The sequence below is a fragment of the Equus przewalskii genome, chromosome 1, assembly GCF_037783145.1.
Source record: "Equus przewalskii isolate Varuska chromosome 1, EquPr2, whole genome shotgun sequence".
Taxonomy (NCBI): domain Eukaryota; kingdom Metazoa; phylum Chordata; class Mammalia; order Perissodactyla; family Equidae; genus Equus; species Equus przewalskii.
The window spans coordinates 25,822,194-25,840,494 of NC_091831.1; the positions used below are offsets into that span (position 1 = coordinate 25,822,194).

An 18,301-nucleotide genomic window follows, 5' to 3' on the forward strand; every position below is an offset into this window, starting at 1 on the left:
TTAAAGAAGTAAGTACACAAGAAGCACTTAGAAAAATACCTGACACACAGTAATCACTATATAAGTTTTACTATTAGTCGCATTAGTCTTTAAAAAGTATATTTTTGTCCTGCTACTCAAAATAACACATCAGCTTTGTAGAAATCCTGGGGCGTTTCTATTTTGCTATTTGTACTTTATTTTTCAATGAGTCGTAGTGAACACTGCTCAAAAATATTCAGCCAACAACCAGAGGCACTCACAACTAGAATATGCAACTATGTACTGGGTTAGGGGGAAGATGAAGGGGAAAAAAAGACAAAGAAAGAAAAGAAGATTGACAATAGATGTTTCAGGTGCCAATCTTTAAAAACAATTCAGCCAATGCCTCCTCCCCAAGGTACCATCCTCCTCCCTCCAGGCTGTCATGTCACCTGAGCTAGAAGACAGAGGTGAGACCACAGGGGCAGCTGTGCACTTCTCCATCCACCACTTTTTCCTCCCCCAACGATAAAAACAACCACCACCAACCAAGCGAGAACAGGATTTCAAACAAGGCCAGAAGTTTTTTCTTTGGGGCTGGTTGCTTGTTCACCTTACATGAGTTTCTGTTGTCCAGTTGTCATTTTAATTCGGCCTCTCTGCATTTCTCTCCCTCTGGCAAGTAGCCACTCACTTGCAGAATCTAGGAAGATGACAAAGTTCCCTTAATGCGTGCTGACCTGGAAAAAGAGAGGAAAAAATAAACATCCATAAGTTTTCCAGGACAGGGAAGGAGATGTTTTCTCCATGCTTCTCCCCTCCTGGGGCCTGCCTGACAACACCACAGAAGCCTCCCCACCTTCTTGATCCAACCAGATGCCAGGCACCCTTCCCAAATGCCAGGCATGGCCAAGTGGTCCTTCCAACCACACTCCTTTGAGCTATCTGCAGGTGTTTTCTTTAAGTAGGTTCAAATATGGCGAGCTGCGTAATTTAACATCTAGCTAAGGACAGTTTTAAGGGACACTTAACAATAACATCAGGAAGTCAGGCAATGACCAGGATGGGTGGCCACCCTGGAAGTGCCATGTCTACCTCCCACATCAGTTCCACTCCCAGGTCCCCGCTTTGTAGCTGGGGTCTCCTCAGGAGAGCTCTAACTCCAGGAGCCAAATTCCTTTTTGGGGATTCAAGTTGCCCCACCTTAGCCTCTTCTCCAGACTTTTTCGTACAATATTACAATATTCTGACTAGGGTGGAGGAAGTAAATATCTCTCCAAAACTGAAAAGATGGGAATGCTTCCTCATTAGGGAAGGAGGAGATTTCATTCCAGTACCAAGCCCACACTTAGCACAGGCTCCACTAATCTTTATTGAAGGAATGGTGTTAAAGTGGAGACATTCTCAAGATAATAAAATAGATAAAAGTGACTAAGTCCTTTCTCTAGGACAGTCACAGTGCTGAGTGCTTTACACATCTTGTTTCATTTGATGCTAATAATAATCCCAGGAGATGAGCCATCCCCAAATAACAGCTGAGGACAGAGAGGCTCAGAAATGTTGAACAATTATCCAAGGTCACAGAGCTGGTAATTGACAGAGCCAAGACTCAAATTCACATCTTCCCGCCACCAAAGTCCACTCTTTTAACCACTAATAACAAGAGTAAAGATGACCAAATAGATAAAGATAATCATAACAAACACTGTGTGCCAGGTACACTAGGCATATTACATATATTAATATAATATCTGCACACAGATTATCACCGGAGCATTAGGACTATTATGCTCCTCTTAAAGGTGAAGAGATGGAGGCACAGAGAGGCTAAATGGCATGTCCAAGGTCACAGAGCTCTTAACGTGCCTGAGCTGAGACACAAACCCAATCACTTGAGCCTGAGGGGCCCTGACCACCCATCAGCTATCCCTCTGCTGTCTGCTCTGTGACTTATGATGACCCAAGACAACATTGTTTGGGTGGGAACTTTTCTTCGGCAAGACTCTGATAAAACAAAAACCCAGGAAGACACTTCCATCCAGGGCAATAAATCTGTATTATATTAGTGTTCATTTGGCTCCAGGCTTCCTAGGAACTGATGGAGACACAGCAGAGGACACGTGCCTTTGCCCTCTAGAACCTTCATGTCCAGTCAAGGCTGAGATTCTGGAAGTAATAAGTATTTACTGGGTACCAACTGGACATGAGCCCTGTGCATCCCCAGCTTCCTTTGATCTGCACAACCATTCTTGGGGGTAGGCATTATTCTCCTCCATTTTACAGGTAAAGAAACAGTGACTTTCAGAAGAGAAAGGACCCCTCAGCTGTTGGCTCTCGCCCCACACGACAAGGAACCGTCCAAGCTTATCCTTGGATCAATTGGCTTTACACGTAGCAGCAGTATTCACACTTAATTCTTTTCTAAATATTCAACACACACACCAAGTCCAGCTATTTAACAACTAAAAATAGAACTGATTGCTGGGTTCAGTGTTTGTTCTAATTCGTGCAGGTTCATAAAGTCCACTTTAGACAAAAATAAGGCTGACTCACATATGTAAAAGAAAATCAGTTCATATTTACAAGCTTCATAAAACCTGCTGCGAATACTTAGGGAGAAAGATACAGCAAATGCATTTACAACCTTATCCAAACGTCTCCCCAGCAGCAGCCTGGAGGAGGCTCGGAGACGGCTGAGAACCAAGCACAGGGCTCGAGTAATCTATGAGGGCAATATATTCTAATTACTAAATGAACAGGGCAATCTGAGAATATTGGATTCAAATGGACTTTCCCATGTTTGCAAAACCACTGCAGAACACAACATAAAGGAGGCTTATGACAAGTTTAGAGGATCAGATTCATAGACACACACACACCATGGGGGAACACAGGTTGCAATTTTCTGCCTGAAATGTTCTGGCAACTTTTGGCATTTCCAGGGGCAAACGGCCTCTCTGTGCCCAGCCTGGTGCCACCCAAGTTTGTAATTCATTAAACAAACAACTACTGTGCCTCCAGCATCTCTTAACTGTCCTGCCCTATACTGAGCATTAAGAGGAAGATAAAACAGAAATGTGGTCTCTGCCCTCAAGAAACTTACCACACAACCCGTGGATTATTTAAGGAAGAAATTAGTTGGGATCCATTTGTTGAGGGGCACCAGGGCTCACTGGAAACGACTCAAGGAGAAAGGTGATTCTTGTCAGAAAGAGTGACATCTTGAGGAGCCCACGTGCAGGGAGCACAGCCCAGATCCTGTCCATTTCTCCTTCTCTCTGGGGCCACCTGGTCTCACTCTCTGATCTCCATTCTCAACACTTCTCTCTTCTCATCTTTCTTTCTCCACCAGTCTCCTCTGCACCCGCACAGCCAGCCATGTTTAGTGAGCAAGTGCTCTTGATGTGACAATGAAACCCTGCTGCAGAGGAATCAGGAGACTGCCCAAAGGCTGAGAAACTCTGAGAGCCACTCAAAGTCATGCTTCTGGCCCCACTGGCTGCACTCCCGGGAAGGAGCAGGCCAGTGCATTTTCATAGGCTTTGATGCTGGTCCCCTGAATCTGATTGTCTCTCAGGAGGACTCTCTGCAGGGGGGCCACTTTTGAAAGAGAGTTCATAACGTATAGAGATGCCCCACCTATGTGGAGGTCAGAGCTCCGGTAATTACATCTCCGAGGACACAGAGAAGAGGAAAAGGCCTCCGAGGGCCTGTGCCCCAGAGCCTGCAGGAGAGAACACAGCCATTCCACAGCTACCTCAATAAGCCAGACGTATTGACTTAGAATATTCTCCACTCTACAAGCATTAACAGAGAGCTTCCAGCCTGCCTGTGCTTGGCACAGGGAACTCAGAACTAGGAATCATAATCACCAACCTCAAGGACTCTGAATCCTACCAAAGAGCACAGCCATGCCTCTAACCAACCATCATATCAGGCGAAGGTAGAATGTGCCTCTAAACGACGGGAGGAAACTAGACTTTGTTAAAAGACAACTCTAGGCAGGGCTTTCAGCCTCACACTCTCCGTGAAGGAAGTAGGGGTGATGCAGCCTCAGAGAGGCTAAGAAACCTGCCTGCAGTCACACTGTTCATTGCAGGATTTGGTCCCTGCTCTTTCCATGATGCTAGGCGGCTCCCTCCTAGAACAATGCATTGCCCAAGAGAGGTGCAGAGGAGAACGAGGGAGTAGATGAGACCGCATTGCTATTTCCACCAGCCATGTTGAGAGAATTATTATGTAAAATTAAATTACTAATGTACTTCCACAGTCAACAGGTTGTGGGACGATGACAAAGACAGACCTAAGAAGTATCAAGAGCAAACCCCAAAGTGGCATTAAATGGGGCCATTTAGTGTAGGAGCAAAGAGACCTACACACCTCAGCCAGCCCTACATTGCAAAACTATATGGTAATCAGTGTTCCTAACGATAGCTCTAGGTCATGAAGACAGGGGTAAACTACACTGACATGTTGTCTAAAGGGAACAGGCTGTGCCCTCAGGACTGTTGCCTCTGCATCTGTCTTGGGCTAGCTGTGTGGTCTTGGAAAAGTTAGTCCTCTCATGGATGAAACGAGGGCTGTGGCAACTCTAAAAATCTTTCATTGCAAATGAAGGGAGCCTGGAGAGGGAAATTATTCCCACCCATCCCACTCCAACAGCACCAGGACCCTTGTCAGGGACAGCCACGTTCTCCCTCTCAACCATCCAATTCCTATATAACTGTTTATTCCAGGGACACTCTCTCTTTTTTCTTTTTAATTTTTTTTTTTAAGATTGGCACCTGGGCTAACAACTGTTGCCAATCTTTTTTTTTTTTTTTTTTTTTTGCTTTATCTCCCCAAATCCCCCTCATACACAGTTGTATATCTTAGTTGCAGGTCCTTCCAGTTGTGGGATATGGGACTCTGCCTCAACGTGGCCTGACTAGCAGTGCCATGTCCGCGCCCAGGATCCGAACCCTGGGCCGCCACAGCAGAGCGCAAACTTAACCATTCGGCCACGGGGCCGGCCCCCCAAGGACACTCTCTTGCTGCTGCTTCTCTCTGTTCCATTTTCCTAAAAAGCCCTTCTTCTTCACAGCAGCTCCACTTTTGCCCAGGTTGTCACTAGCAATTGCAAGATCATATTCATTTTAAACTCAGAGGATGCTTGGCTGCTTAGGAAAAAGGAAAAAAAAAAATGAATATGACAAAATTATTTTAACTTAGGATTTTTAAGGACACAAGTCATGCTGATTAGGTGCTAAGCTACTTTTGCCGCGTATAGGCAGCATGGGTCCCTTAATTTCTACAAAAATGAAAATGTGTGGCAGAGGAACCATTGATGCCCTGGCTTCTACACTGGAGGATGCTGAGGCTGAATGCAGGCCGGGGCAAGCTGCCTCTGCTCTGCTGGAAGTCCTGGCGTGGTGAGGATTGGGGCACATTCCATTGTCCTATCTCATGTTCAAGGGTCAGAGCCCGTCTGGATCAGGGAACGAGAATTGAGGCTTCCAGCCCCCAGTGCCATCCAAGTCCAGTATTTGAAGTTACAGCATTAGTGCCCGTCCTGGGAGCCTTGTCCTTTAATTTCCACAGCACTGTTTAAAACCCTCAGGGGAGGCAAGACCTAATCCATGGATGGTAAATAAATTTTATCTAAACTACCAGCTTTGATCAATTGGTAATGACTGCCCAGAGCACTGTACTGAGAAAGATTCTTAAGTGTCCCCCAGGGTGATGTTCAAAACATTTAACAACCCACCAATCATCACAGGCACCAGCTGTAGTGCTGGAGCAAGCTCTTCCAGACCCCCAACCCTAATCCCAACCCCAACCTTCTGGGCTCTTCCAGGTGCCCCTGCTGGTTGGGATGTTAACTCTTTAGCTGCTGGGTCAGTGTGAGGAGGTCCCAGGGGAGCACTCCAGGCAGCAGCTATCTACTCACTGATGCAGAAGATGCTTAAACCTCCTGATTACAAGCAAAGGGTCAGCTCTGCTGTCCCCCAGGATCGGGGGAAGTGGGCAGCAATGGGTCAGCAGTGTCACCCGTAGATGGAGGCAAAGGATAATGCAGCATCAAGAATTTTCTCTCCTTGCCTGCAGACTTCACCTTCTAAAGAATCTGCATTGTCCTTGGTGGGTCATGGGACCAGAAACTCACATGTTATGGGCCCTGTGAATTTTGGCTTGAGACAAATAAAGAGGTGAGAGGGGGAACCTCAGACATATTCATACTGGAAGTGGGTGCACTGATTTGTTCTCCATTGTCAGTAACTTTCTGTTGACGTGAAACCAGAGCACTCATTGGTCATGATGTCAGTTTACTGGCATTAAGCTTAGACAGCTAAAAATGATAGAATTGCTTTTATTCATCTTCCATTAAAATTATGGGTAGGGTCAAGCCTATTAGTCTGACACAGACTGTGGTTTTCAGACCTTAGGAGCCCCAGAAAGATGGCCAAGTCTCCTTGCCCTTCTTGGGTACTCACTAACGAGAAGCTATTGCTAAAAATCTTAGGCAGAGGGCAGTGCAGGGTTAGCTGGCCTGTTGGATGCCTGGCCTGGCAGGTAGAGCAGGTCCCTCTCCAGCCTCAGAGGAGATCTGGGGGTGAGAGTCTAAGTCTTTCTCATACCTCAGTGCGCATCAGAAACACCTGGGAGTGTCTTAAAATGCAGACTCATGGGCCCGCCCTAAAAGACTCCAGTTCAGGAGAAATCTATAGTTTAACAGCTTTTCAAATTGACTCTGCTTCAGGTTGTAGATCGCAGCTTGAGAAACCTTAATCAGTGGGAATGAGAACCCAAGAGGCTTCTGGGGGAGATGGAAGCAGACAGTAAAAAGGAGGAAGACAGTTGAACAGGGACGTTGGGCAGCTGACATAAACTCCACCCCCTCTGGCTTTCCTAATGAGTGGCCAGATCCTGGCTCCATTAGAATGATAAATTAGGTTCATTTATTGATGCCGAGTGAGAAGTGCTTGCTGTGCATTCACTGATTCAAATTTCATAGCAACAACACCCTGGAGGGTGGGCCCTAACATCATTCTCATTTTTAGGTGAAGAAACTGAGGCCCAAGGCCACCCAACTTGAAGGCAGTAAAACCAGGACTTGAAACCAGACAGCCTGACTCCAGAGCCCAGACACTCCCCGCCAGCCTGTGCAGCCCACATACGAGAAAAATTTTGCTATATCTGAGACAATAGCTCATAATAGCCTCAGGGACTAGCTGGAATATAAATACAACTATCAGCTTTTTTTTTATTTTAATGAATATTACTGGTAAAAAATACAACTGACAGGGACTAAAACTGTACATGACAAATTTCATTATAATTAAAATTTAACAAAGAATCTTATCTCCTTGACAAAAGTTAGATTTGCAAAATCAAGCCTGAGAAAGCTGGACCAGAAAAAATAAATTCAATCATTATAGCAAAAACCAAAATTTGAAATGCACCCCCTCCCCCCAAAAAATCCTGAGTGATGAATCAAATATTTATTGTACAACATATATGGATTAGAATTTCTCGTAATAAAAATGGAAATGAAAACCAAAATGAGTGGAAACTTTTAGATTCGTCAGATAGCAAAGATGATCAAGAAATTAAATGTACTTAATAGAGTTTGCTCCATAAAATCATTTTTTTGAAAAAAAAAATCAATGTTTTTAATTATTCCAATAAAAATGACTTTATTTATAAACATTAAATCAAAATGTCCTTGGGGGGATCAAAAGAGCAAGGAACAAGGTTTCAGTGGGTCACACTGGGCTGTATTTATAAATGTTGCCCATTGCTTGGGCAGCTTCCCTCAGCCCTCACTCGCAGTTAGGATTTGTGCGAGAGTCACTACATAAAATCACGCTGGTGGGGGTGGAGCAGGGCGTGTCCCGCACATTCCCCCAGCAACAACGTGCTGTTACACCTGCGGGGGGAATCCCAGTGGAGAATCATTGCTGAATTGATACACTGTTCTTGATGCAAGTGCGCAACATTCCCCACGACAGCAGGAAAAAGATGTTTGAGGAACACTGCTTTAAACACTGAGACCTTCCCCTACCTCCATATGTCTCTCTATCCCGCCCTCCCCAACCCCGGGTATTTAAATATCCGTGCACTGTCCACCAGCTGCTCCGCCAGTCTACACCATCATCATCTCTCATGTGGATGGCGGCCATAACCTCACCAGACAGCCTGTCTCCACTCTTGCCTCCTTACAATCATTCTTCATTCTGTGCCGGAGAGATCTCTCAAAAACATAAGTCAAATTATGTTCCTCTGCTTAAAGCCAGTCAGTGGTTCCCTACTGCATTTAGAATAAAGCAGCAAGTCCTTACCCTGGTTTACAAAACCCTTTACATTCTGACCCTGCCTCCCTCACCAGATGTATCTTTTATCACTCTCCCATCTCTCGCCTCACTCCCCCCGCACTGCCTGTCTTGGTCCCTGTTAATTCCCACCTCTGATCCTTTGCACTGGCAGTTCCCTCTGTCTGGAGCATGCTGTCCCCATGATCTTATCCTAACTGACTCCTTCTTGACTTGCCAATCTCAGCTTAAATGTCATGTCCTTGAAGAGGCCTTTTCTGACCAACCTTCCGCAAACCAAGAAGCCGCACAGTCACTATTGTTTCATCCTGTTTGGATACTCTGCATAACGCTGCGTCTCCAATTTTGATGTCTTGTCTGCTCCTTTCATTGCTTTGTTAAGCTCCATAAGGGCAGGAACTGATTTTCTCTTGTTCACGACGTGTAAGCACTCGATATATGTTTATGGATATAAGGAACGGATAGATGGATGCATGAATGAGCAAATGACCAAATCAAGTACCTTAAGGCTGCTGAAATTTTAGGAGCCAGTCTCCTGGGAGCCAAAGAAAAATGGAGGTAAGGTGAATCTTCCTCTCTCAACCCAAGACCCTCCTCAGAGTCCCCCTTTCCCTTAGGAACCCTACCCCATCCTCGTCCCCCTCTGGGCTTTCACAGCAGTAACCAGCATTTGTGGTTGCGCCTTCGTTCTGCAGTGAAATCACTTGTGCTGCCATATTGCCTTGTCTTCCAAATGATATTGCTCTGCCCCATTGCCCCAGACTGGATCCCCCCAACCAGAGTAATCTCCTTGCAGCTTTGGGCTATATTTTTGGTCATCTTCAGGAGGTTGGACACTCAATAAATATTTCATAAACCATACAAGTTCAGGATTGGAAGTGATCTGAGAGACCACCTTCTGGAAACTCCCATCGTGGAGGTAAGAGAGCTGAGACCTAGAGACATGAAGTGACTTGCTCAAGGTTGCACGGCCAGCCAGACACAGGACTGCTCCTCAAACCTGTGTGTCCTCTTTCCCAGGCCACTATGCTTTCCACTGTGTCAGCAGAGATCTTGTTAAAAATGCAGGCTCCTGGGTGCCCTCCTCAGACCTGGGACAGGACCCCAGAATCAGATGCCCAAAGTGACTGTAGTGATTGTGGTCCCAGGGGCCCGAAGATGGTGCTACTTCTGTAACCTAATGTTAGGTTGAACCAGATGACATCGCCAATAGTCAGCAGTTTTTGATGTATAAAATGGCAATTTCATCTAGTTCAACCTAATAATAGACTCTTGGGTATAAGGCGTTAAGTGTGACAGAGGAAAAGACCCAAAGAAGAAATGATAGCTTTCTGGAAGAAAAAAAAAAAAGAAAACTTGAAAGTCTGAGAGGAAAGATCATAAATAGACTCCCAAGTGGAAATTTTATGAAGACAGGGAGAGCTTCCTTTAGTGGACACAAAGCTGTCCTAGGTGACAGGGAGGGACAGGGTATAACCGGCCCTCCAAAGCTGTTCTCCTCTTAGGGGAGGTGGGTAGGAGCATTTGGGGAGACGTCAGCTCCCATGCTGCTGGGTGAGAACGTCTTCCCCTCGAGGCCCGGGGAGCAGCCACTCCTAGCATCCCAGCCACAGCAGGGACAGATGCTGCTTCCTTTACTTGCCTGATAATGATGTCATTTACCTTGCGGGTTCCTTTGGCTGGTTTTTGTTTTATATGCTACAGGAGTTCTCAATTAGCCTCTCTCCTCCACCATCTGCTGAAGAGAACGATGGCATTCTGGAAGCGACTTCAGAGGCTCCTTCCCCTCTTTATTCAGACCCAGCAAGAAGGGACGCAGAGCCAGCCTCTAGACCACAGGCCCTGCTTCCAAACTGTGGGGAGACCAGAGACAGCAGAGACGGTGAGGGTCTGAGTTTACTATTAGACAAGAGAAGACACCACAGTTCTGAGGCTGCTTCATGTCCCCAGCTCAAGAGCTCTGCGTGGCAAACCCAGGATCACCCCATTCGCCTTTCTGAATGTCTGCCCAGCAAGGGTCCTGGCCCGAGCAATCTCATCTCTGCCTGTGGACATGATGGTGGCAGCCTGGCTGGTGCCGACAGGCACAACATTCCAGCCCTGTTTCCCAAACTGTGTTGGGAATATTCATTAACAGATGTTCAATTTAAGGGTCCCTTGATCAAATACAAGGAAATGATTCCATTCCCAGGTGTTTACTCAAGAGAAATGAAAATATATGTCCACACAAGCACTTGCACACAAATATCCATAGCAGTTTTATTCTTAATCACCTAAAACTGGAAACGACCCAGATGTCCAGCAGAGGTGGGTGGATTAACAAACAGTGGCATAGCCAGACAGTGGATTACTACTTGGCAATAAAAAGGACCAAACTGCCAATACACACAACGGGACTGAATCTCAAAAGGGAAGGGAAAGAACAAGAGACACAAGAGACTGATTGCTTTTATGTGAAATTCTAGAAAAGGCAAACTATAGTTAATAGAAAACAGATCAGTACTTGCCAAGGATTGGAAGCTAGGGAAGAAGAATGACTACAAGTCACGAGTGAGCTTTTGGGGCTGATGGAAATGTCCGCACCTCACTTGTGCTCTTGGTTACCTAAGTGCATACATTTATCAAGTCAATGATCTGCACTCTTAAAAGGAGGCAATTTTATTGTACGGCAACCATACTTCAATAAGACTAAATTTGTTTAAAAATCAAACAGGTTGTTTTTAAACCGCAAGACTTTTCAGAGCCTTTAATATGCTGATGTGCATTTTAAATCTTCAAGAAGGAGCTCTAATGTACAAGGTTTCCCAAATTTACTTGACAAAGGATTCAATAAAAAGTTTTACAGAATGCTAATTAAAATCTTGAGGAAACAGGTAGAGAAAATTGCATTAGAGAATTACCAATCTGGATAAAGCATTGCCTTCTTCATCATTTTCTTTTAAAACTCAAACACTCCTGAGAAAGGAAGCACGTACAGCATGACATCTTCACGGGAATTGGTTTGTAGGCAATTTCCTGCAGACTGGAGAGCCAGCTGTTAGCATGAGTAAGCCCGGCGAGGAAGAGGGTGCTGATGGGGGAAGCAGGAGCTGAACCTGATGGGGCTCCCTGTAAGCGTGGCCATTCGTCCATCCACCCAGGTGTCATTTCTCCTGCAAGACACTCTGCCAAGTGCCAGGGAAACAATCGTGTGGTGCCCATCCTCCAGTAGGTCACAGCCTTGCCCACTCTTGCCAAGAGCTTTCTGTTCCAGGGTCCCACTGGCCAACCTCTCCTCTATGACTTCCTTCTCTGGCTTCTCATGGCCTCTTCCCAGCGGGAGAGCAGGACAGGTCTCTGACGCTTGGGCTGGCACATTCCCACATACCTCCAGCCAGTGTGGTCACCAGTTCTAACCAGCAAGTGGTCCAGGCTTACTGATCCCCAGAAGGAATTCAGCAGTGGCCCAGGGAGTGCTGGCAGGTGGAAGCAAAGAGAGAAAGCCTTCCACCTCATTTCATGTCAAACCATGTTCAATTTCTCCCCACCCCTTGCTGGGGCTGCCCATTGCTCTGAGTCAGGGAAAAACCAGACAAAACAGTGCATCACAGAGATGGCTGCATGGAACATGCTGGCTTTGTTAAGTGGATGAGCCCTGGTCCAGCTAGTTCTGCTGTCACTGCTGTCTCCCTTCTTCCTCTCTTGTGTCTCCCTGACATGGTCACCTGGCTCCTTTCCAGAAACAGCCATCTCCAGCACGGTAGACTGCAGATCTAAGATTGGGACCCTAGTCTATTTCCAGAAACAGCTCTGAATCGCTGCACTATACTATCAAGTTCCTTGCCTGCCCCTCACCTAGGAAAGGAGGCTGACCCAGGAGTGTAGCAGATTCCTCTCACTTTTTTCTGTATTTCATGTGCCTTGCCAGTCATCCAGGCAAAAAAGACGCCTAAGCCTCCAAGGCTGAGGCAAAAGTGCCCAAGAGACGGAGGCAGAATTGGTAACACATGACTGCCCTCATCTCCAGCTCCCCTGATTTCTCAAGGGAGGTATAGGAAGGACACCCAGAGCCCCAGGAAGTTCTCTGAAACACACCACATGGAAGGGAATTGGTCAGGCATTTCAGCTACCCATCACTTTCTACACTGGGTTCTCAGTGAAAGACGCCACCACCCTCTTTGTGAGCCCAAGCAGTCAGACGCACTTCCCTAGGCTCCCGCTGCTGGACCTTGCACACGTGACCTAGGCTCCACTGTGAGATGCACCCACCCTAGACCTGTTAGACCTAGGGGCTGGGAACACGGGAAATCAGGGATGGCAGCTGGGACATCCAGCCTCCAGGGGGCAGTGGTGCCTCCAGCAGTGGGGAGTAAACACCCTAGCGTCCTGTGTCCTGCATGGACCGCACTGTAGCATAGATGGCACTGTGTCATAGGCTGGTCAGAGACTCTGGCAGCAACTGGCCTCCTAGCTTTCCAAGGCTATTTCTGGAGCCTTCCTACAATTCTTTCCCTAATATCCTTTTAATAACTTCCATGCTTCTGTGAACACTGACTGATACACTACGTGTGTACAACATCCATTGTCTCTAAACTAGCAATTGTCAAACTTTGTGGTCCCAAGACCCCTTTACACTCTTAAAAATGAAGCCCCCCCGAGATCTTTTGCTTATGTGGGTTATATCTATTGCTATTTACCATATTAGAAATTAAAAGATGTTTTAAAAAAGACATCAATTCATTTAAAAATAATAATGAACTCATTACACCTTAACTCATAATGTGTTAACATAAATTAGGTGTTATTAATGAAAATAACTATATTTTCCAAAATAAAAAAAAAAATTAGTGAGATGAATGGCATTGTTCCTTATGTTTGCAAATCTTTAATGGCCTGTTTAACAGAAGACAGTGGAATTCATATCTCCGCTTCTCCATTCAGTCTGTTTTGATATCACACACCGTGTGGCCTTTGGATAACTCTCCTGTACATTCATAACAGAGACTGAGAAAGACAAACACCTCAGTGTTATTATAGAAACACACGCGACCTCATATACCCCCTAAAAGGGTCTCAGAAACACATAGCAGTTCCCAGACTCCACTTTGAGAATCACTATTCTAAACCTTTCAAATGTACTTATGGGATTGACTGGTCCGCTAACGATCAGAGCTTCAGCCTGTTGAGGAGAGTAGACCAGGCTCTCAAGCGCTGGTGGGGAGAGTAGACCAGGCTCTCTAGCGCTGGTGGGGAGAGTGGGAACAACAGCTGCAAAAATCTAAGTTCCGTGAGGACAGCGTATTGATTCCATTTTGCTCACTTCTCTGTCCCCAGATCCTAGAACCCCTGGGAGGCTCTCAGTAAACACGTGAAGAATAAATGAATAGAATAAATGTGTGGGTGTATATTATTATATAGATATTGATAAATATATATTTTTTAAAAGGACCTATTTAAAAAAATTTTTTTTTCAAGGAAGAAAGAAAAAAAACATAGATGCCTTGGGTGATAAACCACACAGCTGAGGACATTCAGCCTTCCAGAATAACTATGAGACAGCTGATTCTGGGACTCATTTGTTGCCCTCTCGCCTCAAAAGGAGTTCACACCTCACAGGGGCTCAGTGTAGTTGCGTAAGTGACCGCAGAGTGGAGAGATGACTTCCCCTTTAGGAATGGCAAGTGTCTGTTGTGCATACCGTACTGCTGTAAGGCTTTTCACAGGAATCTCCTGGAGGCAGATTCAAAAAGCTGTAGAATCTGTGGGAAGGCTGAGGAATGATCTAGTCCAGTCATTTTCAATTTCTTTCTTTACAACAGACTCATTGTGAAGGATGGAGTCGTCCATTGCACACCACAGGAGAAAGTGCAGTTGCTCCAGACGAGGCAGGAAGAGACACCAGACGTCCTGGGAATGAATTTCCTCTTCATCTGTCCCTCTGCCCACCCCCACCTCACCCTCCATCCCCACCCCAGGAGCAGGCCATGGCCATGGCCCACCAAGGACACACCCAGGAGAGATGGGAGTCTTGGCAGCATTGAGCCCAGGCTTCCAGGAGGACGAAGCTTCTCCTCATTCCCATCCACAGGTTCCATGAGCTACGCCCCTGTGTCTGTCAACATTTCCTGTTTTGTCGCTTAAGCCAATTTGAGGAAAGTTTTTGTCACTTGTGGCCAAAGTGGCCTTAAAGTGAGCTGACAACCCATTGTGGGCACTCCACAGGTACCCTAAACCTTTGTCTCTCCCAGCATTTGTCCAGACAAGCCCTGCTGGGAGCCTGCGGGCTGAGGATGGAGAAGCAGCCGGCAGTGACACCCCGCGACCTTTTAGCTGACTGGCATGTTCCCAGCCTACAGGGCAGGGGGCCTTCATGCCAGATGAAATCAAAGTTAACCACCCTTCCTCTTTTCCAGCAAAAAAGAAAAAGAAAAGAAGAGGTTGGGATCAAAAAGAACTCTTTCATTTTTGCCAAGATCTAAATGCAATTCTGACTCAGGAGATCCATGAGAAAATTGACAAGAGCCAATCTTTTGCACAAGGCATGCTCTGATTTCATGCAGACAAATCATTTTTTAAAGGGCATTAATATCACAGGCTGACTTTTAGCCCTCAGCAAATGATGCATTTTAATGTTTCTTTACTCATAGCTCTCAGCCCAAGCGCAGCATCTTAGGCAAAGCGTTAGCAAACATTTACATTTCAAAACTCCACAGATGGTTGTTTTTGGGTTTTGCTTTCTTTCTGACTGTTCATATATGCCCAGACAGATAAATCATATTTCACACGTGAAGTGGCGTGTAGCATTTCTAACCCCTGGCATGCTGTTAGAAGAGAGTGGCACCTGGGTTCAGGGCTACAATCTAAAGATTGATTTTGAAATGGAGAAAGAAATACAGTGGCGTCATCAAACACCATTACTCCTGTGACAGGTAGGCTCTTTTGGAAATGGCAGCGTATTCTCAGGTTCCTTTATTCCTCCGCGCTGGGAAAGGCACCAGGCACGTGGGTCAGAGCAGGATCTCCAGAGAGAAAACAAGCCCAGGGTTAGCATTTAATTTCCCACATGGAGCCAAAGCCAAAAAGGCAGTGAACTCTGGGGTGAGTGAGAATTAGAATTAATAATCAAGGCTGGGGACTCATTTTCCATTTTAATAAACTCAAAATGGTTACAATTAGAGGTCTTGAGCGTGCACTGGATCTGCCGCATTTTAAGTCATCTTATGGCAGAGTCTCTACTCTAAGTAGTCTTCAAACGTCCCGCAGCACAATGGTTTGAGCATTCAAGCTCTGCAGGCAGAGAGGTATGGGTTCAAATCCCAGCCCGGCCACCTCCTCTCAGCGAGACCTTGTACAAGAGACTCAACCTCTGTAAGCTTCAGTTTCTTCCCGTGTAAAGTGGGAATAATAAGGTTGCCCATCTCTCTGGATTGCTGTTAAGAGCAAATGCGATAATCCACATAACGCGGTTAGTGTGGTCCCTGGCTCACTGTACATACACAGTAGAACTGCTGGCTCTTGTCATCATTCTTTCCCAAAGGAAGCTTCTCACCCGGGCCACTCCACCATCTCCATTTCTTAGGTTGACTCTCCTCCCAAGATTGGCTGTGCCTCCTCCCATACATTGCAACCCCCTCCGACAACCATTGAATCTAACCATTCAGAGAAACAGGATAATAAAAACACCCAGTGTTCTAAAATGAGACTGCAGCGATAGCTGTACAACTCTATACATTCACTAAAACTCATTGAATTGTACAAGCACAGTGGGCAACTTTTATGGTATGTGAATTATACTTCAGTAAAAATAAATAAATAACCAAGACAGGAAAGTTACTAAGGTTCTGGAAGGTTGGTTGACAAAGATGAACAAACAGGTTGAAATCTCCCAAATGTCTGAGAGTTATGACCTGGAGCACGATTCTTGACACCTCCTCTCAAGTCCTTTAAATAAAGAAGGGTACCTGGCATGCTTGCTGATCTCCCTTCACCCCTTGCTCTGTGTCCAATGGTTGCGACAGCTGATAGTGACCCTTTCAAGCAGGAGTTCCACCTCTTCTCCCCCCACAGAGGAAACCCACTATCCTGCTCTGTGCGCACCTTTCTTTCCCCGGGTGACATTGATTAGAAGGAACTCAATGAATATGAATGTCACTGGAGAGCTGCCACCAAGAGACCCAGCCCCAGGAGCAACCTTGTTAGTGTGCTGGGGGAAGCGACCAGGAAGACACAATCCATCCTACCTAATGTTCACTCGCCCTGACAGCTCATCTCTCCCACACACTCATTCCCCCAAATATTTATTTATCTTGCTTCCTTTCTGGATACACAGCAGGCTCTAGCTAGCTGTAACGGAGATGACAGTCTCCTGAAAAACGCCTTGTGCAGTAATGTGTGCACTCCGTTATTCTGGGAGCGGCAGACAGCTGGATGGGCTGCAGGATGGCTAGTTAGAGTCCCAGGGCAGCTCTCAGGTGCAGGATGCCTCTGCTCCCTGTTCATTCTCCATCTCTGTCCCACTGAAGTGGGCATCAGCCAGCCTGCGTCGAGGTGACCATGACAGGAGGGAGGAGACAGCCCTCCCAGGTGCCTGCAGAAGACACACCAGATTTTCTACCTCTTTAGAAGCTGCTGCTGGCTCTGCCTTCTAGTCTGGAACCCCGACCCCAGTCCTTCTTCCCTGCACTGGAATGGCACCTTGGACTCCACTCCTTACTTCCTGGGATTTTGCTCCTCGCTTACATCCTACCATGTGTCCTCAGGATTATTAACAAAGTACAATTTCTGGCTGTGGTTTTCCTAACAGCCCCTCAGCAAATTTAACATCAGGCAAAGGAGAAACACAAGTGAGAGTCCCCATGGCAACCCCAGGAGAGGAGCTGAGAGGAGCAGGCAGTGACTGTTCCTGCTGCAATCCGGCCGGCACCACCACCATGGAAGGGCACGCTAGGGAAGTGCTAAGAGGGCCATCTGGGGCCCAGGCTCCAACCAGGGACCTTGATTTAACCTCTTACCCCACAGATTAAGAGTGAAGGCCAGCAGGCTTTCACGGAAGTGGAGAGCAACAGGGAATCCGCCGAGGACAAGGCAGACCAGGGATGGGTCCTACCCTCTGATTGGACAGGTTTTAGCAGAGCCTGGATTAGTGACACCCTAACCAGCCCGTCCCCAGAAAATCCCCACCCTGTATTCTTTTCAGAATTTTTCTGTCCGAACAGAACAACCCTGTGCTGTGGTTTTCTGAAGCTACTCTGAGAAGCTCAGGGCCCAGAAACAACTTCTAGCTTCCTGCTTTCAGGCCTCAGGTGTTCCCACATCCTGTTCTTCTGAAGCACATGCAGATTCAGTGCTTTTAGCGTCTGCCTGAGCTTCCAGGTCAGTTCCAGCACCACAATTCACACCACCAAAGAGCCGCCCTCATCCAGCGGCAGCTGCCTTGTTGGCCGTCCAGGATGAACCGATGCAGGTGAAGCCCGGCTGCCTCACTCCTCCTCAAGTGCTCATATACTAGATTATTCTGCCCCAGAAGGGCCAGGCTTTGAGGATGACAGAGAAGGAAACTTGACAACATTGCAAATAGAAAGGACCCGAGGAAGCTTCCTCTAGATTCCACTGTCTAAATTTTCCTTCTCTGGGTGACTTCTCTATAAATGTACACCTACATACCGGAGACGTCTGTCTGGCAGCCCGCTCCTCCCTCCAGCCAGGTCTCTCCTCTCAATAAAACCCCTCACTCGTCCTCCTGATTGTGAGGCTATAATGAGATTTAGCACCTAAGGAGCCCCTCTGACCCACTTTGTCCTGCCTCCGTTGACACCCCCACCCCTGTGCCTCCACCACCCAGAACCCTCTGATCAGGGGGCATGGCAGCCACTTCTGGAATCCCAGGGGCCAGCCATACACCCCCTTTCTCCTGACTGGTGAAAATCCTCACCAGGCATCCCGGCATTTACCTCTTACCCTGTTTGTGAGGGTGCAAATTACCCCACTAATCCAGTGCCTCTCCCCCGAGCTCTGACCTGTACATCCAACTGCCCACTGGGCACCCCCAT

General features: G+C 46.7%; 1 long non-coding RNA gene across 1 annotated transcript; it reads right to left on the bottom strand.

The window, feature by feature from the left end:
- Positions 1-522: 522 nt before the first annotated feature.
- LOC139081093 (uncharacterized) lies at positions 523-17,947 on the bottom strand. Its single transcript, XR_011536072.1, has 3 exons — positions 17,916-17,947; positions 9,936-10,126; positions 523-701 (listed from the first exon to the last, which is right to left on the bottom strand). It is a non-coding gene; the product is annotated as an uncharacterized lncRNA (long non-coding RNA).
- Positions 17,948-18,301: the final 354 nt, after the last annotated feature.